Here is an 18,845-nt window from a genome sequence, read left to right on the forward strand (position 1 = left end):
ATATATATATGAATGATGTACCTGATATATATGGATATTTAGCCTAAGTAGCAACTGAAATATCTCCTTAAACAATAAATTTAAATCACATATCTTTTTAAAGAAAAAACATGAAAGAATAGTGTTTTGTCATTTCTTTAAAATAGGAGATCTGTGGGGGCGCCTGGGTGGCGCAGTCGGTTAAGCGTCCGACTTCAGCCAGGTCATGATCTCGCGGTCCGTGAGTTCGAGCCACGCGTCAGGCTCTGGGCTGATGGCTCGGAGCCTGGAGCCTGTTTCCGATTCTGTGTCTCCCTCTCTCTCTGCCCCTCCCCCGTTCATGCTCTGTCTCTCTCTGTCCCAAAAATAAATAAAAACGTTGAAAAAAAAATTTTTTTAAATAGGAGATCTGTAAAGAATGGAGTTTGGGGGTGCCTGGGTCGCTCAGTTGGTTAAGTGTCTGACTTCAGCTCAGGTCATGATCTCATGGTTTGTGAGTTTGAGCCCCACATCAGGCTCTCTGCTAACAGCTCAAAGCCTGGGGCCTGCTTCAGATTCTGTGCCTTCCTCTCTCTCTGCCCCTCCCCCACTCGTGCTCTGTCTCTCTCTAAAAAATAAATAAACATTAAAAATAATGAATGGGGCGCCTGGGTGGCGCAGTCGGTTAAGCGTCCGACTTCAGCCAGGTCACGATCTCGCGGTCCTGTGAGTTCGAGCCCCGCGTCGGGCTCTGGGCTGATGGCTCAGAGCCTGGAGCCTGTTTCCGATTCTGTGTCTCCCTCTCTCTCTCTGCCCCTCGCCCGTTCATGCTCTGTCTCTCTCTGTCCGAAAAATAAATAAACGTTGAAAAAAAAATTTAAAAAAAAAAAAAAAATAATGAAAAAAAAAGAATGGAGTTTGGAACTTAGTATTAGGAGATTTTAGGCTCTGTTGGCAAGGTTGTCATTTCCTCATTATGGGTCTACTTTGTACTCTTGCTGTATATAAACCATAATTAAAAGCACTTTCTACACATAAAAAAACATTAATAGAGGAAGTAATAGAATGTTTAGGAAAATCATTTAGTTAATCCATCCTAAATTTTACTTAGAGAAAGATAAATATTTGTCACCAAGAATTTGTATTTACTAGTGTGTTTTACATAAATAATAAGGATAAATCAGGGCCATGGTATACAATATTAAAATTGTTTCAGATTTTCACTTAAAAATGCAGTTGGTAACATGAGGTACACTGAAAATTTCTGCTTGTGATTCTTCAGCTTTAAAAAGGGAATAAATTGATGTGTTTATGAAATACTTCTAAGTCATACAGAAATCTGAAAAAAATATGATACACTAAGTATGGAATTTTTTTATCTGCATTTTTATTTTATTTTTTGTTGGTTTCAATTTTTTTATTTAAATTATATTCATTTAACATATATTATACTATTGGTTCCCAAGTAGGGAATTACTATTTCTCTTAAAAGAAGGATTTTAGTAATTATCCTGCTATTTTTCCTAGGTTTACATGAAATAAAGGAAATATTTGCTAATTGCCCATTAGTTTCATTGCACTTGTTATGGAGCTAAATTACCCAGTTGGACAGGATACAGATAAAGTTTACCACATACTTGCTTCTTCCAATTCATTCTGTGTTACATAAATACAGTTAAAGTGTATAAAGTATAAAATGTTCTGATACTACTGACTAGCCATAATTCACCTCTTGTAAGTAATTGAAATGTGACTAGAATATGGGTTGTAGGATTAAAAATTAGATTGACCAATGCTGTCTCCCTGGAAAATATCTTTATCATCTATAGTTTTTCAGTATCCTGTATTTCTCTGTATCCCCTACTAAAATTGTTACTCAAATATTTTGGGGTATTTTTTATGTAATGCCTATATGCCTTTTAGAATATTTAACTCCCTAAATAGAAGGATTGTGTATACCTTGTTACCAATGTATTTCCAATATGTGACTAGAGTTCTCAGCACTGAATAAGTATCAATATAAAGTATTTCATGATGGGTTATTTTTAGCTGAGTTCTGTTTATGGAATTCTGTCCAATTAGACTGGGAAAGACTGTCTGCTTTCTGCACTATTGCCATCACAGAAGGGATATGGAGGCAGTTAAAAGATGGTGGCATACCAGGTGCCTGAGTGGCTCAGTCGGTTAAGCATCCAACTGCAGCTCAGGTCATGATCTCACAGTCTGTGAGTTTGAGCCCCAGGTCGGGCTCTGTGCTGACAGCTCAGAGCCTGGAGCCTGCTTCCGATTCTGTGTCTCCCTCTCTGTCTGACCCTCCCCTGCTCGTGCTCTGTCTCTCTGTGTCTCAAAAATAAATAAAAACATTAAAAATTTTTTTAAAAAAGATGGCGGTACAGGAAAATCCTGAACCCACTTCCTCCTACAGATATACCAAATCTTTAGGTACATATGCAGCAGTTATCTCTGGAAAAGATCTCAGAACTATTTGAACAGCCTTTCCTCAACAAAGGATGAGTCACATCAAGATGGTTAGGAGAGGCAGAGGCATAGTCTCACAGAAAACCTCACCCCAGGTGCAGCAAGCCATAATCAGGAGGGTCTCACAAATATGGAGCTTCTTCCTAAGGATCCAGGGGTTTATGCCCCACATCAGGCATCCCAGCCTTGGGACTCTTCCAGAAAGTCAAGCCCCCAAACTGTCTGGCTTTGAAAACCAATGGATCTCACTCACAGGGCCATTGGGAACTGAGTTTCTGCTCTTAAAGTATTTGTACTCAGATTTACTTCGGACCTAGCACAAAAGCAGAATTTGAAAGAGATCGTTTGCCAATCTTAAAGCTTCTCCCAGAGGAGCAGGGGCCTGTTGGGACTCTCGCCTGGATGGAGGTACTGGCAGGTGCTATCTTTGTACTCTGCCTCTACCTTCGCAGCAAGTGTGTGCAGCCACAGAATCCTCCTACTGCCTCACTAAAGCTATTCTCCCTCTGCCTCACTAAAGCTAGTGGGCATATGAAGTCTACACAAGGGATGCCCCTTATCACCTCTTGTTGCAAGGGGCAGGGCTTATATGTCTGGGACCCAAGGAAGTGAAACAACCAGAGGCAGTCCTTGTCAGTATACACCCCACAGGGCACTGCACAGACAGCAGACTGAAATATACCACAGTCTTCCTGTGAAAAATGCCTGTTTATTTGTCCTGGAACTTTAGTCTGAAAGATATGCTTTAAGTTTGCCACATATCTAGAGACTTCTGAGGTGCTCTCAGAGAATGTAGGTTGGGGGTGTCATCTTTGGGCTTTCCCTTGGCCTCACTACAGCTCACTAGTACTGACCAGGAAGGAAGTTACACACTCATATAGAGCTCCAATTTTTGCAACTGTCACATAGGGGACTTCTCTAGGACTGCCTGGTTTTGAGGTGAGCCGTGTTTATGATTTGCAGTTCCACAGGAATATATATATATATATATGCATACTTTGAAAACTGTTGACTGAGCATCTGGCTTCCAGTTAATTAAGAATAAATTGAGCTGCTTAAGTAATGAAAGATTTGAGACACATTGGTTGATTCGTGGATGTTGAACCATTCTTGCTCATGTACTGGAAGAATTAATATTGTTAAAATGCCCATAGTACCCAAAGAAACACAGAATCAATGCAGTCCCTCTCAAATTCCAATGGATTTTATATGGAAATAGAACAAATAACCCTAAAATTTATACGGAAACACAAAAGACACTGAATAGCCAAAGAAATCTTGTAGAAGAAGAATAAAACTGGATGTATCAAATTACAAAGCTATAATAATCAAGGCAGTATGGTATTGGCATAAAAATAGACACACAAATAATGGAAAAGAACAGAGAGCCCAGAAATAAGCTTATGTATATATGGTCAGTTATTTGTGATAAAGGAGTCAAGAATATAAAATAAGGAAAGGACATTCTCTAATAAAGGGTGCTGGAAAAATTTGGACAGCCCTATGCAAAAGAATGAAACTAAAACAGTGTCTTACATCATATTAAAAAATTAACTCAAAATGAATTAAAGACTTCAACCTAAGACCTGAAACCATAAAACTTATAGAAGAAAATATAAGCAATTAGCTCCTTGATATTGGTCTTGGCAGTTTTGGGGAGTGAATGAGGTGAAGAGGTTCAAACTTCCAGTTTTAAAGTAAATAGTCATGAGGATGTAATGAACAACATGATGACTAGTGTCAATAATATTTTATTGTGTATTTGAAAGTCACTAAGAATGAATCTCAAGAGTTCTCCTCATGAGAAAAAGATTGTGACTTTTATGCTGATAGATGATGACAGACTTACTTAGTGGTGATCGTTTCATAGTGCATACAAATATGGAATCATTAGAATGTACAACTGAATATAATATATGTCAGTTATACCTCAATTAAAAAAAAAAGTTTTAAGGGGCACCTGGCTGTCTCCATTGGTTAAGCATTTGACTCTTGATCTCAGCTCAGGTATTTACCTCAGTGTTGTGAGTTTGAGCCCCATACTGGGCTCTGTGCTGGGCTTAGAGTCTACTTAAAAAAAAAAAGGTATTAAGAAAAAAAAGAGTATATAATAACTGAGATGATCAATATTATCTTTAAAGTATTTTATAATTTAAAAGCTTGTAAAATTATGGGAAAGACCTATTTTAATGTAGACCTATCTTAAGGAAAGAGCAATTATTAGGTATTTGGAGCAAAATAGACACAGATGTGGCAGCCCAAATTGTGGCTTAATGACCATAGATCCCATACAAATACAAATGTAGTGAATTCATTGCATTTCAAGACAGTTTGGAATGGAAGAGTTCTAATCCTGAGAATTCTATCAGACAGAGAAGGTAGAGGTAGGAAATTCTGAAAATGGGGTGCGAAAGAGAGAAACAAGGACCCATGTAAGTAGCAGTAAAGGAAAGGACTACAGTGGATGGGGTAGGATGGGGATGTGAAATATCCTAATTTGTAAGTCTTAGGTCGCATGGCACTGTGTTTAAAGAGTCGTTGTTGTTTTCCCACAATGCATGTTTACCTTCATTTTTTTTTGTTTAATTACTTATTTTGAAAAAGGGACAGAGAGAGAGAGAGAGAGAGAGAGAGAGAGTGAGAGAGTCTGAAGCATGCTCTGGGCTGTCAGTGTGGGGCCTGATTTGGGGCTTGAACTCATGTACTGTGAGATCATGACCTGAGTGGAAATCAGTCAGACACTCCACTGACTGAGTCACCCAGGCGCCATGCATGTTTGTATCTTTAGACTTTTTTTTTCTTTTGTTTTTTCATCTGTAATCCTTCATGCTGGATAATGGAACATTTATAAAATACTTGGGTTCAACAAGGGGAAGAAAAATCTAATACCTCGATGTTCATTATTCACTGTTGTAGTCAAGCTCATTTAGGGGCCAAGTAAAGTGATAGAGGTGATGAGCAGGTATTATTCCATTTTCCGTGCTGGGTCTTGAAGCCCTTACTCCTTATCTAAGATAATGTCACATAACCCTTACCATGCAGGTGCTACTAAAAGGGGAACAGCTGAGTTTTCCTAAATCTGTTGCCACTATTCCCCATTCACATTTTCCTTTTACTGTATGTAGCTATCTCTGAGTAATATGCCTTCAGTGAAATGAAGTCCCCCTTCCCACTTTGACCTCCTTGTGGATCTGAGGATTATTGGTCTTCTGATAATCATCTGAGGATTGATTGGATCACTTCAATCTCTTTTTTGACTACATTTATTTAGAGTATTTTATAGTTAGGTGCTTCCACAGGTATAATAGCTGGGGTTTCAAAATTGTCCTATATAAGTCTGGAAAACCTTCAAGTTCAGGCTGTCAAATCCCTTGCCCCTCTTATCTTCTTTCTATTGCCAACTCATTTGAATCCCACTCCTATTTAGATTGTATACATTTTATATACTTAAAAAGATCCATGTTTTAGCCTTCTTTCTAGTGCTCATATTCATGTAACACATGATACATTGATCTTACCTCAGTAGTTTCATTTTAGTAATTGAGTTACTTTTTATTTTTCTCGTCAATTTCAAAAATACTTGGGTGTCTATGTGAACTATTATCTGTGTCTCGTCAGTTGCTTGACTGGATATGAAAATAGTCACTGAATCTTGCAGTGTTTGGCTCTGTGTTATTGAGGATTCCTTTAAATGTCATATATTTGTTTTTATTTTCTATTTTATCTTCCATTATGTGGGAGAATCCTGCTCCAGTGTGGTTATGAGTCTCCAATGTTTGGCTCAGTCAGTTTGCTAAACCTAAAGATTCAGAAACTATAGCCTAAATTACTGCCATAGTTACATTAACTATGATTCATAATCACAGAAATTAACTTCACATTAATTTAAAAATCTATGTAAATAATTACTGTTTCTATAATAAAATTATTCATAAGAGAGCTTTTCATGAAAAAGCTTTTTTGTAATCAGTGTATTTTAATAATCTATTGATATTTATTTTCTATTAATAATTTACTACTGTATCTCTATTAAAATCCAAATTACTTATTATTTAAAAAAATTTTTTTAACGTTTTTTATTTATTTTTGAGACAGAGAGAGACAGAGCATGAACGGGGGAGGGGCAGAGAGAGAGGGAGACACAGAATTGGAAACGGGCTTCAGGCTCTGAGAAATCAGCCCAGAGCCCGGCACGGGGCTCGAACTCACGGAGCGCGAGATCGTGATCTGAGCTGAAGTCGGACGCTTAACCGACTGAGCCACCCAGGCACCCCTACTTATTATTTTTTTCATTCAGCAGAGCTAGTAGATACTTGCTTTTATAGTCCATGTTTATTAAAAATCAGGTTTTTCTGGGGCACCTGGGTGGCTCAGTCGGTTAAGCGGCCGACTTCTGCTCAGGTCACGATCTCGCAGTCCGTGAGTTCGAGCCCTGCGTCGGGCTCTGTGCTGACAGCTCAGAGCCTGGAGCCTGTTTCAGATTCTGTGTCTCCCTCTCTCTGCCCCTCCCACATTCATGCTCTGTCTCTCTCTGTCTCAAAAATAAACGTTAAAAAACAAAATTAAAAAAAAAGATATTTAAAAATCAGGTTTTCCTTATTGCTATGTTTAAACCAGATGTGTGCTCCAAAATTCTCACTGCCTCGTTTATGAAGGGCCTCTGCACCTGGGTTTAAATTGCCAAGGAAAGAACTTATGATTGAATAGGATCATTGACCTGGCTGTAGCCAGGTAGTTGGGAGCATCAAGACTATTCACATGCCAGCACCACACACACACACACACACACACACACACACGCGCGCGCGCGCACACACACATATATGTTTGTTTACATATTCATGTGTAATTACATTGTTCATGTGAATTTGAGATGTTTTAGTTTCTGGCTATTGAGGATAAAGAGCATTTTATGTTTTTGTTTCTCTTGGAAGGAATTGCTGTGTTGTGTGTGTCAATTTATAAGAAACTAATAAATTGCTTTCATAGGCTTGTAAAATTGTACATCCACACTAAGAGTCTGTAAGTTCCAATGACTTCATATTTGTCAGCATTTGATAGTATCATTTTAACTATTTATTAATTATAGTATGTTTGTAACTGTTTCAAAATGTAATTAAAAATTGTGTTTAATGTTTATTTTTTGAGAGAGACATAGACAGAATGTGAGTGGGTAAGGGGCAGAGAGAGAGGGAGACACCGAATCCGAAACAGGATCCAGCCTCTGAGCTGTCAGCACAGAGCCCGACGTGGGGCTCGAACTCACGAGCTGTGAGTTCATGACCTCAGCCGAAGGTGGACGCTCAACCAACTGAGTCACCCAGGCGCCCCTCAAAGTGTAATTTTAATCTGCATTCCCTTCATGACTAATGATATGAGTACATTTTCATATGCTTGATAGCTAGCTTATATGGAGTTAACTTCTCTACAATCCTTGGTCAATGTAAAGTCTCTCTCTATTTTTTATATTATCTTATTTTCCCTTCATTCATACTTTCGATTCCATTTTTCCTTTTGTAAATAAAATTTCTATTTGTAAATGTACAATTTTTGTATATCCAAAATGCATGCTTTGATTTATTTATTCCATTCCCTTGTCCTTTGGACTTATTATAATCTGTAGAACAATGTTAAATAGTCGTTTTTAGTGCATATCTTTGTCTTTTTCTCATTATTAGAGGAAAAGCATGCAGTCTTTCACCATTAACAATGATGTTAGCTGTAGTTTTGTGTTTCTTTTTATATATTTTTCCAAAATGCTGTTCATCAGATTGAGGATGTTTTTCTCTCCTTCTAGGGTTATTACTTTTGTTTTTAAAATCATAAGTAGTTGTTGCATTTTTAATTAATATGCTTCTTCTGAATTTTTTAAGATGACCATATTGATTTTATTCTGTATGAATTTTCAGATACTGATGTTACTGCTTATTCCAACAAAGATAAATATAATTAGTCCATAACAAACTACATAAAATGTGCAGGTAATTAAGTGTGCCAAAAACTTACTAAATAATATCTTAAAAATAATCAAAGAGAAAGAAGAGATTATATATGGAGAAAGAAGATATTACATATGGGGATTCACTTGTTAAAACAAGACATGTTTTAACAGTAAGTATATAAAGACAACAGAATGGAGTAAATAGCTTCAAAATACCTACAGAACTTACTGCAGATTTACCCTTTTTTAGACAAGAAAGTATTATTTGTGTTCAAGAGTAGAATGCAGCCTAAAAACTAATATATACGTGCATATACATATATGCATGTATATATGTAGAATATATATACATATATGTATATGTGTGTATATATATATGTATATATGTGTGTATATATATGGATATATATGGATATTAAATATCCACAGCTGTAAAACACTATGATAATTCTCTCTGAGGAATTAAAAAAGCAAATGAGAGTAACTCAACACAGGATAAGAAGAAGCATAGTTAGTTCACAGGACCATTTAAGATTATTCTATTTTTCAGGAGGAGAGGAATGTTAGTAATCATCCGTGAACCCAGTTGAATGAATACACATTTTAAAATTTCAACAACACATTTGATAGAAATAGGGCATATAGAGGAAAAACATGAATAATAATCAATTCAAAATATGCAGAAAAGAATAAATAGAAGCATAGAAAAAATGTTTTAAAAATGTAAAAAAAGAAAGAAGGTAGAAAGGAAATATAAATTAAATTACATTAATAAATCTACATTTAACATTAATTATTTTGACGATTAAAAACATGAGAAATGTATTAAAATTAGCCATATTTTAAGAGAGGGAACATAAAAATAAAGACAAATACAAAGACAATATAAAACAAAGTTATGAAAACGACAGTCAAATATAACAAAGCAATTCAGCATTATTAGGGTGAAGATGAATAAATCAAAGAACAAGAAAAAACAAAAAAAAAATAGGGTTTCTACTATAATGTTAAAGAATAGAATTAACATCAGAAGTTTAAGATATGTTCTAGTTTCTGTTTCTGTTTCTAGTATGCTGCTTTTTTTTTAAGCTTATTTATTTATTTTCAGAGAGAGAGAGAGAGAGAGAGAGTGGGGGAGGGCCAGAGACAGAGAGAGAGAGAGAGAGAGAGAGACAAAGACAATCCCAAGCAGGCTCTGTGCTATCAGTGCCGAGCTGGTTGTGGGGCTCAAACTCATGAACCGTAGGATCATCACCTGAGCCAATATTCATTGTCCGATGCTTAACTGACCGAGCCACCCACGTGTCCCTGTATGCCTCTTTTGAGGCATATATCCAAAGAATCCTACTTATTTTTCCCCCTAAAAATAGATATCTAGATTTTCCTACATGTAAGTTCTCCCACCATGAAAATGAGCATATTCACGTTCCTTTATACGTCAATGGGAGATTCTCTGGTGAAAAATGCCCAGTACTGAATTTCTGGAATGTTAATGTATGCTACTTAATTTCATGAAGTTCCACAATGTTTTTCTTTTTAGAATATAGCCAGTTTACAGTTCTGCCATGAGCCACTGAATTTTCCCAGATCTCTTACATTGGTATTATCTTTTAGTTTTTGCTAAGCATATCATCTTAAAATGTTGCCTCATTATTGTATTAATCTGAATTTCCATTGGTGTGAATATATTAATTTAGTTTTAATTTAATCTGAATTTTCTACTTTAACTTCTTGGCGTATTCATATTCTTTTCTCAATTTCCTATTGTTTTTCTTGTCTCTAGTTGTTTTGCAAAAGTTCCTGCTAAATTCCTGATGGTAATCCCTTGTCAGTTGTAGATGTAAATATCAAAGTCCAAGCTGTCACCCCATCTGTTAACTTTGTTTATGTGCTTCATTGAAGAAAAATCCATGAATCCTAATATTTATATTGCATATATTTAATTTAAAATTTTGAGGATATTTTATCCACTCCAAATTTACAAATTTATAGTCACCATAAAGAGAAAGAATAGATTTCCCTTCACTTCATTCCTCAGTCAGCATCCATGGCTTGATAAAGACAGCATATTTATACCTTTAATTGTTCCATGTATTGTTTTCATACAAAACACTCCCGAAATGCCACAGTCAAGTGTCACCCCAAGCTTAGAAGGCCTTGCTCTATGCTATGAATTTAATGTTTAATCCCAGGGTAAAAATTAACTTGGATAAAATGGGCTGCTGCTAATGGAATATCCAATGGGAGTATTGTTTTGTGGCTTAGTGGAGTTTATCTGTGAATTTAAGGTACACATAAACCAATGCCATAAACATGAAAATAAGAATAACATAAACTTGCTGACTTCAGTTGCCATATATATGCCAATAACATTGAAATTTATATTTCCAGAATTAATCTAGAAAGACAAGGGGGAACTTCTGCATATAAATATGTTCATCACTGAGGCTTTATTTAAATAAATGAGAAAACCTAGAAAAGAATTACAGAATCTCTTGAACCCAATGTTTCCAAGGTCCCTACAAGATTAGGTAATGACTGGAAAGAGAACCCATGTGCAGCCTAACGTGTGGTGTGTGTGTGTGTGTGTGTGTGTGTGTGTGTGTGTGTGTGCACATGGGTGTAAATGAATGTTGCTGCACTTTATAAATTTGAAACATAATATGTGATGAATTGGCTAAAGTGAAAAGGTAACTATATAAAATAAATCATATTTTTTATCAGCCATGAGGATCTACTTGTCTATTATAGGTACTATATCTCTAATACATTTTCTCTATGAATTAGCTGATCCAGGGTTCTTCATGTGGATTTACTTAATGAAGGCTATATGCCATACAAAATCAGGCCTGTATTACCACCCTTAAAAAGGACAGTCTCTTTGTTGTAAGATTTAGCTTCTTGGTCTTTTAGTACATAACTTTCCTTCAGCAAAGATCTAGATTTAACTCCCAAGTTTATTCCGTGAATTCCATTCATTGAAGCAGGAGCTTACAAATTTTCCTGAACCTTGGTTCAGGCCACACATAAGAAAATGAATAAAAATTTGAGCTACATTATACCACCACGGCCTGGATTGTATTCTTTTTTCAGTATAAATAACATACAATATGATATTAGCTTCAGGTTTACAACATATAATTCGACAATTCTATATATTACACAATGCTCACCGGAGTAAGAGTAGTCACCATCTGTCACCATACAGTATTATTGCAATATTATTGATTATATTCCCTGTGCTTTCCTTTTCATCTTTGTGATATATTTATTATATAACTGGAAGATTTTGCACCTCTTAATCCCCTTTATCTATTTTGCCCATCCCTCTACCCACCACTTCCCTGGTAGCCACCAATTTACTCTTTATATTTAAGAGACCATTCTTTGTTTAATTGTTTGTTTTGTTTTTTATATTCTACATATAAATTTAATCCTATGATATTTGTCTTTTTCTTACTGATTTCACTTAGCATGATACCCTCTAGGTCTATCCATGTTGTTGCAAATGGCAAGATCTCATTCTTTTTTAATGGTTGAGTAATATTCCACATTTTATTTATCCATTCACCTATTGATGGACACTTGGGTTGCTTCCATATCTTGTCTATTATAAATAATTCTGCAATAAAACATAAGGGTGCATATATCTTTTCAAATCAAAGTTTTTGTTTGCTTTGTTGAGACATATTTTTTTAAAAAGAACAACAAAAAATGATCCATTTTCTTTTATCTGCTTCTTTTCATATCTTTCATGAGAATGATTGTGTTGTTCTAATTACATCTAGACTCTTAATTGCCTTTGAAAATGTTTTTCTTCACATCTCTTCAACACATTGGGGGATGGGAAGCTTGTCCATAACTTTTTAAGTTAAGATGAGCAATAGTTTGAGAAACTGAATCCTGATCTTGATCTTTTGATTATTTTGTTGTTTAAGCACCAACATGTAAACATGTCCACACACGCACATTAAGTTAGGCAAGAGAAAGTGAAATGATTAAACAGTCAAAAGAAACAAATAGCGTTGTGGTTATGGTGAAAATCTACGAGCAAGGAGAAATGCATTTTGAATTTTGGTGAAATCATAAATGGTTTACAAAAATATAGCAGAAAATTAAATATTGCTAAAATGTAACATTTAAATCTGGTACTGTTAGTATCCCCATTTGTGATCATTCAAATGAGAATAAAACAAAACAAAAAATCCCCTAAAAGTTTTAATTGTTTAACCTAGTAGAAGATTCAGTCCTAAGAGGTGGGAAGTAGAGTAGGAGCAAGGTTTGTTTCTCTAAATGTGAGCTTCAGTTCTTATCCTTTCCATTCTATAGTTGTAATCAGTAAATCGCTGGGCTTGGTGATAATGCATGCATATGGAAAGGACTAATTTATTTTCATGAAGACTATTAATAGGTTGCAAGAGAGAAAAAGTAATTAACTATAACTTCCAGCCTTATAATAACCATAAACTTATTAAAACTCTCCACAGTAATATTTAGAGAATACTGATGCAGTATGTCTTTGAAGATCAAGTTGTACTGGACTTGCATGCAAATATTTAAGAAGTTAATTAAAATATGAATTATTTTTGAACTCTGATTCTGGTTATATAGTAAGAGCACATTCTAATTATTAATGAAGCATCCTAACTTTCTTCTTTTTTCCTAATTAGCATTTATGGTTATGTCTGTTTGAGGCCATCAGAATTCAATGATACTACTAGACACATTGGTATGAATTCAAAGTTGGAGAAAAAGTTTATTTTAGTACTTTCCTCTTTTTTTCCCAGTAATAAAACTAACGAATATACCCTTTACTCTGAGTGCCTTATTTTTATGTTGAAAATGAAATGTGATATTTTTTAAGATTAAATGAAGATGCTTCCATATTTTTACCCATTTTCAGGATATTAAGAAGTAGATGGAGATCAAGCCAACTACCACAAAAGGATAATTAGTGATTCTAGGTTATTTCATTTGATTACCTTACAGCTCATTGTATTAAATCTTTATGTGTTAGTATCTGTATCAATATTGGAATAAAATTAGGCATTTTACAGATAATCCTGAAATGTCAATACAGATGCATGCACATATAAGTTAGAATAGTTTGGTGCTTTGATGTGTATCAGTACAAAACTTCCAGTATGACTACAGGTCCAAAGATACGTATTATACATTCAGCTAGTCCAGCTGTTAGAAATAATCTGTATTGGGGCACCTGGGTGGCTCAGTTGGTTGAGCATCAGACTTCAGCTCAGGTCATGATCTCATGGTTCATGAGTTCATGCCCCACATCAGGCTCACTGCTGTCAGTGCAGAGCCGGCTTTGGATCCTCAGTCCCCTTCTCTCTGCCCCTCTCCTGCTTGCATGCTGTCTCTCTCAAAAATAAATAAACATTTGGAAAAAATAATCTATACTAACAAATATTTGTAGAGAGGTCAATAATGAGCATCTGAAATATTTATATTTTTATTTATTTAATGATTTCATTTACTAATGTTTATTTTTATTATTGTCAAGTGTTAGCCAATTAATTAGCAATAAAATTGTGTTTGCATTTATGTCTAAATATAGGCAGTAGCATAACAGCAAATTCATATCTTTTGTAAATATTTTCATTGCAGACATTTGTACACTTGCACAAATAAAATATTCTCAAAAGAAAACAAAAATTAATGGAATGAGTTGTACATTAATAGTCTTAACCCAGAACAATATCTGTCTTTTACATCTTACCTTGTTATAAACTTTACTACATTCCAAACTGAATTAACACTTGGCAAAAAGTTATCACTAAGAGAGGCCACCAGATATCTACTAAGCAAGAACTACCTGAATTCTCCAACATTGGTGATTGTATTCTGTCAGTTTGATCCACTAACATCATCTGGGAACTCACCATGAGACATTATTATGCTTGATTCTGAAGATTAAAAAATAAATAGAATGTTCCCTGCCCTTGAGACTTTTTTCCTACACAGGGAAAGAAGGAATGAAGGAAGAAAGGAAGAACATCATTTCTAATATGGTCTCAGTTGACGGTATCTTTCTTTGTTGTAAAGGACAGTATTCACATTATTGTCAAACTATAATTGTTAGCCAACCATTTTATTTCACACATAAGAATATTGATGCTGAGAGACAAACTAATTTTTTCAAGTTCATATATGGTTTGCTATTTTTAGGTCCAGAATGAAAAACGTATGTTTTCTATAGATTCCTAAGCATCTCAAGAAAATGTATGATTATAGATCTAGGAAAAGATACCTAGATATGGAAGAACTTGTCCCTTTCTCAGCTGCTTTGACTTTTGAATCTGTAGCTGCTTTGACTTTTGAATCTGTAGCTGGTGTCTTAGCCTTTTCATCTTTTTTCTTGATGCTGCTTAAATATACTATGGCTAAATTCAACTCTGTTGTAGACAACCCTGATTTCTTCCTTTTCTTCCTTATCTTTTGTTAGTATTTTTTTTTTTTAATTTTTTTTCCAATCCATATAAAGTAGTGCTTCTCAAACTTTAATAATCATCTGAATTACTTGGGGTATTAGTGAAATGCAGGTTCTAATTTAGTTAAGTCTGAGAAGACACATGAAATTTTGTGATTTTGATAAATTCTTAAGTGATGTTGATGCTGCTTATCCTAGCCTCATTCTTTAATGATTAGCAAGGCTTTGAAAGGGCAAAATGATATAAATTTGTTATTGCTCTACTTTAAAGGCTGAGTGGTCCTTTCATTCCTTGAGGACATTTGAGATTTGGAATAGTCCACCTTGAGGGAGGCTGCCTCAAAGCAATTAGGTGGATAATGAAGGTTTGTGCTTTGTTGTAAAAAAGATCCATATGGATGTAAGGAACAAAGAACACAAATCAGCTATTGAACTTCCATGATTCCCTTTTCTCAGTGACTATTAGGTTTATTGGCATACATTTAAGATTAAATAGCCAAGAAAAATAACATTTTCTGAGCATCGTTTCTGGTGTTTGGGATTGATTTTAACATGAATAAACTGTAGGATTATGCCTTTGACTAATTTTTCAGCAACATATAGTATTTATTCAGTCAATAAGCATTCATTAAGCCCAACTACATGGGAGTGCATTGCCCTTATTGCTATATAAGCAAAAACAGCTAGTGGTGTCACTATCTCCGGCAAGTTACAACACAAAATAAGCTACTGATTTGACAACGACCTAGGAATTTTATGTTTGTCTCCATATTTGGTAGCAAAATAATTTCATTTACATATTTTCTGAATTATTATAATAATAATGGTGGTTGTATAAATATAAATCTTGCAACATGTCCTCTTCACGCCTCTAAAACAGAAAAATAAAATAAAAATAAGAACAAATAAAACTATAAACATCCGTTCATGCTATTAGGATAAATATAAGAGGCCATCCTCAATTTACCTTTGCTCTAAGTGAAAAAATAAATAGCACATTCCACCAAGCTACTGTCCATGCTCCATCATATGTACTTATGGAAAACAAGAAAAATTTGCGAGAGGGATCAGCATTTTCAGGAAACTCAAATATAATTGTGGACAAAGAATTTCATAAACAGCAAAACTGTTTCTATCAAGGTTACCTGAAAAGATCAAATATGCAAGAGATCAAGGAATTGTGTACTCATTAGCCCTTTCTGAGGAATCTATTAGAAGATGAACTTCATCCAATCAAGAGAGAATAGGGGAAATAACAACAAAAGGACTAACATTAGACATTTTGTATACTTAATTCTAGATTAAAGACTAAAAGGAATGTATGAATGGTGTTGGAATAAAATGCTTTATATGATGTATGTCACGTGTATCTTACAATATAGTGCTACAAATAAGGAAAGGAAATAGGGCAAGAAAAAATTAGCATATATTTATTGATTGTGGTACTAGCATTAGGTATACTGATTAAGGACACCATTAGAGTGCTCATTTCAGCAGTACATATACTAGATTGGAATAATATAGAGATTAGCATGACTCCTGTGCAAAGATGACACACAAATTTGTGATGTGTTCCATAAAAAAAAAGAAAATCTTTGAAAGAGAATAAACCCACACTGGATTATAACATAGACATTACATGATTAAAACACATGGTTCTGATGCATGAAGAGTCATGCTAACCAGAGAAACAAACGTTCAGAATTACACTAAAAATATATGGCAGTTTAATATGAGATGAGGGTAGCATCTCAAATCTTTTGGGAAACGAGGCTTTTTAAATAATATTATTTGGATAATTGGCTGGTCATTTGACAAGGATAAAATCAGATCCAAATCTCACACCATTGCACAAGGCTAAACATTTAGAGTTCAGAGCTCTAAATATAAAAATATAAAACCAAATAAGTTTTCAAAGAACACGTAGGTGAATTCCTCTTTGTCTCACTGTGCAGAAATGCTTTCTAACTACAAGTAAAAATGTAGATGCTTAATAAAAGATGGACAAATTATACTTAATAGACATAAACTGCATGCCTAAAATGCCATAGAAAAGTAATGATACTAAGAGGATGAAATGATACTAACAGAATGAAAAAACAAACAAGCTACAAATTAGAAGGAAATATTTGCAGATAACATATCTGAAAAAGGACTTTTATCCTGAATATATAAAGAAGTCTCAAAATTCAATAGTAAGAAAACAAATGACCCAATTAAAAAAAATCAGAGACTTGAGAAACTTCATCAGATAGGACATATGGAAAGCAATTAGGCATATGAACCAAGTTCAATATTCTGAGCTATTAGGGAAACACAAATTAAAACCATAAGGAGATACTATTCCACACCTAGTGGAATAGTTAAAATGAAAAATGCTAGTAACACCAAGTGTGGGTGAGGATGCAGACTAAATGGGACTTGGCGTAAAGTGATGGTAGGTAAGCAAAATGGTGTAGTTACTTTAGACAGTTGTGGCAGTTTTTATATAGTTAAACTAATTGTATTTCTCAGAAATTCTACTCCTATATATTTGTTCTAGAATAATGAAAACCTATATTTACGCAATCACTTGTACACCAATGTTTATAGCTGCTCTTTCATAATCTCCAAAACCTGGAAATAACACAGATGTTCTTCAGTGGGTGAATGGGTCAGTGTCCCCTGGCACATCCACCCACCAGAATATTAATCAGAAATAACAGTGAATAAACTTGATATGCATAAATAGTTTTGATAGTTTTGATTACACTGAGTGAGAGATGCTAGTTTCAAATTGTTAAAAACTATATGCTTCATTGACACGACATTCTCACAATTACAAAACTATAGTCAGGGAGAACAGATGAGTGGTTGCCAGGGTGAGAGAGGAGAGGATGTGACTGCAAAGGGGTAATACCCAATAGATTCAGGGCTGGTGTTTATTACAGTGGTGTTTATAAAAGTCTGTATATATATATATATATATATATATATATATATATATATCTCAAAATTAAAGAATTGTACACAAAGTATCTTAAGTTTACTGTGTTAATATAAAAAGAAGTAGAAAAAAATACCCAAAAACTTGAAAACATACGGATATTTATAAAGTGGAGGAAATCCCAAGGGATGTGTTAGTCACCTTTTTCAAAAAAGGTGAGGCGGGAAGACTATCTTCAGTATAGCACTCTTTATAGAAAATGAGAACTAAAATATATATATATAACACGGGCGGCTAGGTGGCTGAGTCGGTTAAGCTTCTGACTCCTGCTCAGGTCATGATCTCCCCATTCATGAGTTTGAGCCCCCTGTCAGGTTCTGTGCTGACAGCTCAGAGCCTGGAGGCTGTTTCGGATTCTGTGTCTCCCTCTTTTTCTGTCCCTACCCCACTGGCACTCTGTCTCTCTCTCTCTCTCAAGGATGGATAAACATTAAAAAAATATTTAAAGGGGCGCCTGGGTGGCTTAGTCGGTTAAGCATCTGAAGTCATCTCAGACTGTGATCTCACAGTTTGTGGGTTCGAGCCCCGCGTCAGGCTCTATGCTGACAGCTCAGAGCGTGGAGCCTACTTCGGATTCTGTGTTTCCCTCTTTCTCTGCCTGTCCCATGCTCATGCTCTGTCTCTCGATAATAAAATATAAACGTTAAAATTGTTTTTAAATAAAAAATAATTTAAAAATATATATACCATTTATTTGTATAGGAAGAAACACAGCAAGGATAAACCAGAATCTAAGGAGATAGTTTTCTTTCCATGACAGGATGGGTGAGAATGGCACATCTAATACTAGAATGACAGTGTTTGTACAGTTGACCATTTGGAATCATGTTACTATTTCATGTACCCATAAAGTGCCTAACTAAAGCCAACAAGGATAGTAAAAGTTTTAAATTGCATGTATCATACTGTAAGTGTAGAAAAACACAGTATAAATGAGAAATATTAAGATATGTTCCCTACTGCTTTAGCGAACTCTTTTTTTACCTAAATAACCTTTATAGATGATTGCTTTCATATTTGCAAAGGGGAAAACC

The 18,845-nt window shown here is 34.9% G+C and overlaps 1 long non-coding RNA gene and 1 other non-coding gene across 2 annotated transcripts in view; both read left to right on the forward strand.

The window, feature by feature from the left end:
* Positions 1 to 18,845, forward strand: part of LOC147584306 (uncharacterized) — a 204,907-nt gene that overhangs the window by 54,529 nt on the left and 131,533 nt on the right. The window lies entirely within an intron of this gene.
* On the forward strand, positions 16,307 to 16,409 carry LOC112861835 (U6 spliceosomal RNA). The gene has a single exon (XR_003223722.1). It is a non-coding gene; the product is annotated as a U6 spliceosomal RNA (small nuclear RNA).

The sequence above is a fragment of the Puma concolor genome, chromosome A1 (genome assembly GCF_028749965.1).
Source record: "Puma concolor isolate L17-30 chromosome A1, mPumCon1.1.hap2, whole genome shotgun sequence".
Classification (NCBI taxonomy): domain Eukaryota; kingdom Metazoa; phylum Chordata; class Mammalia; order Carnivora; family Felidae; genus Puma; species Puma concolor.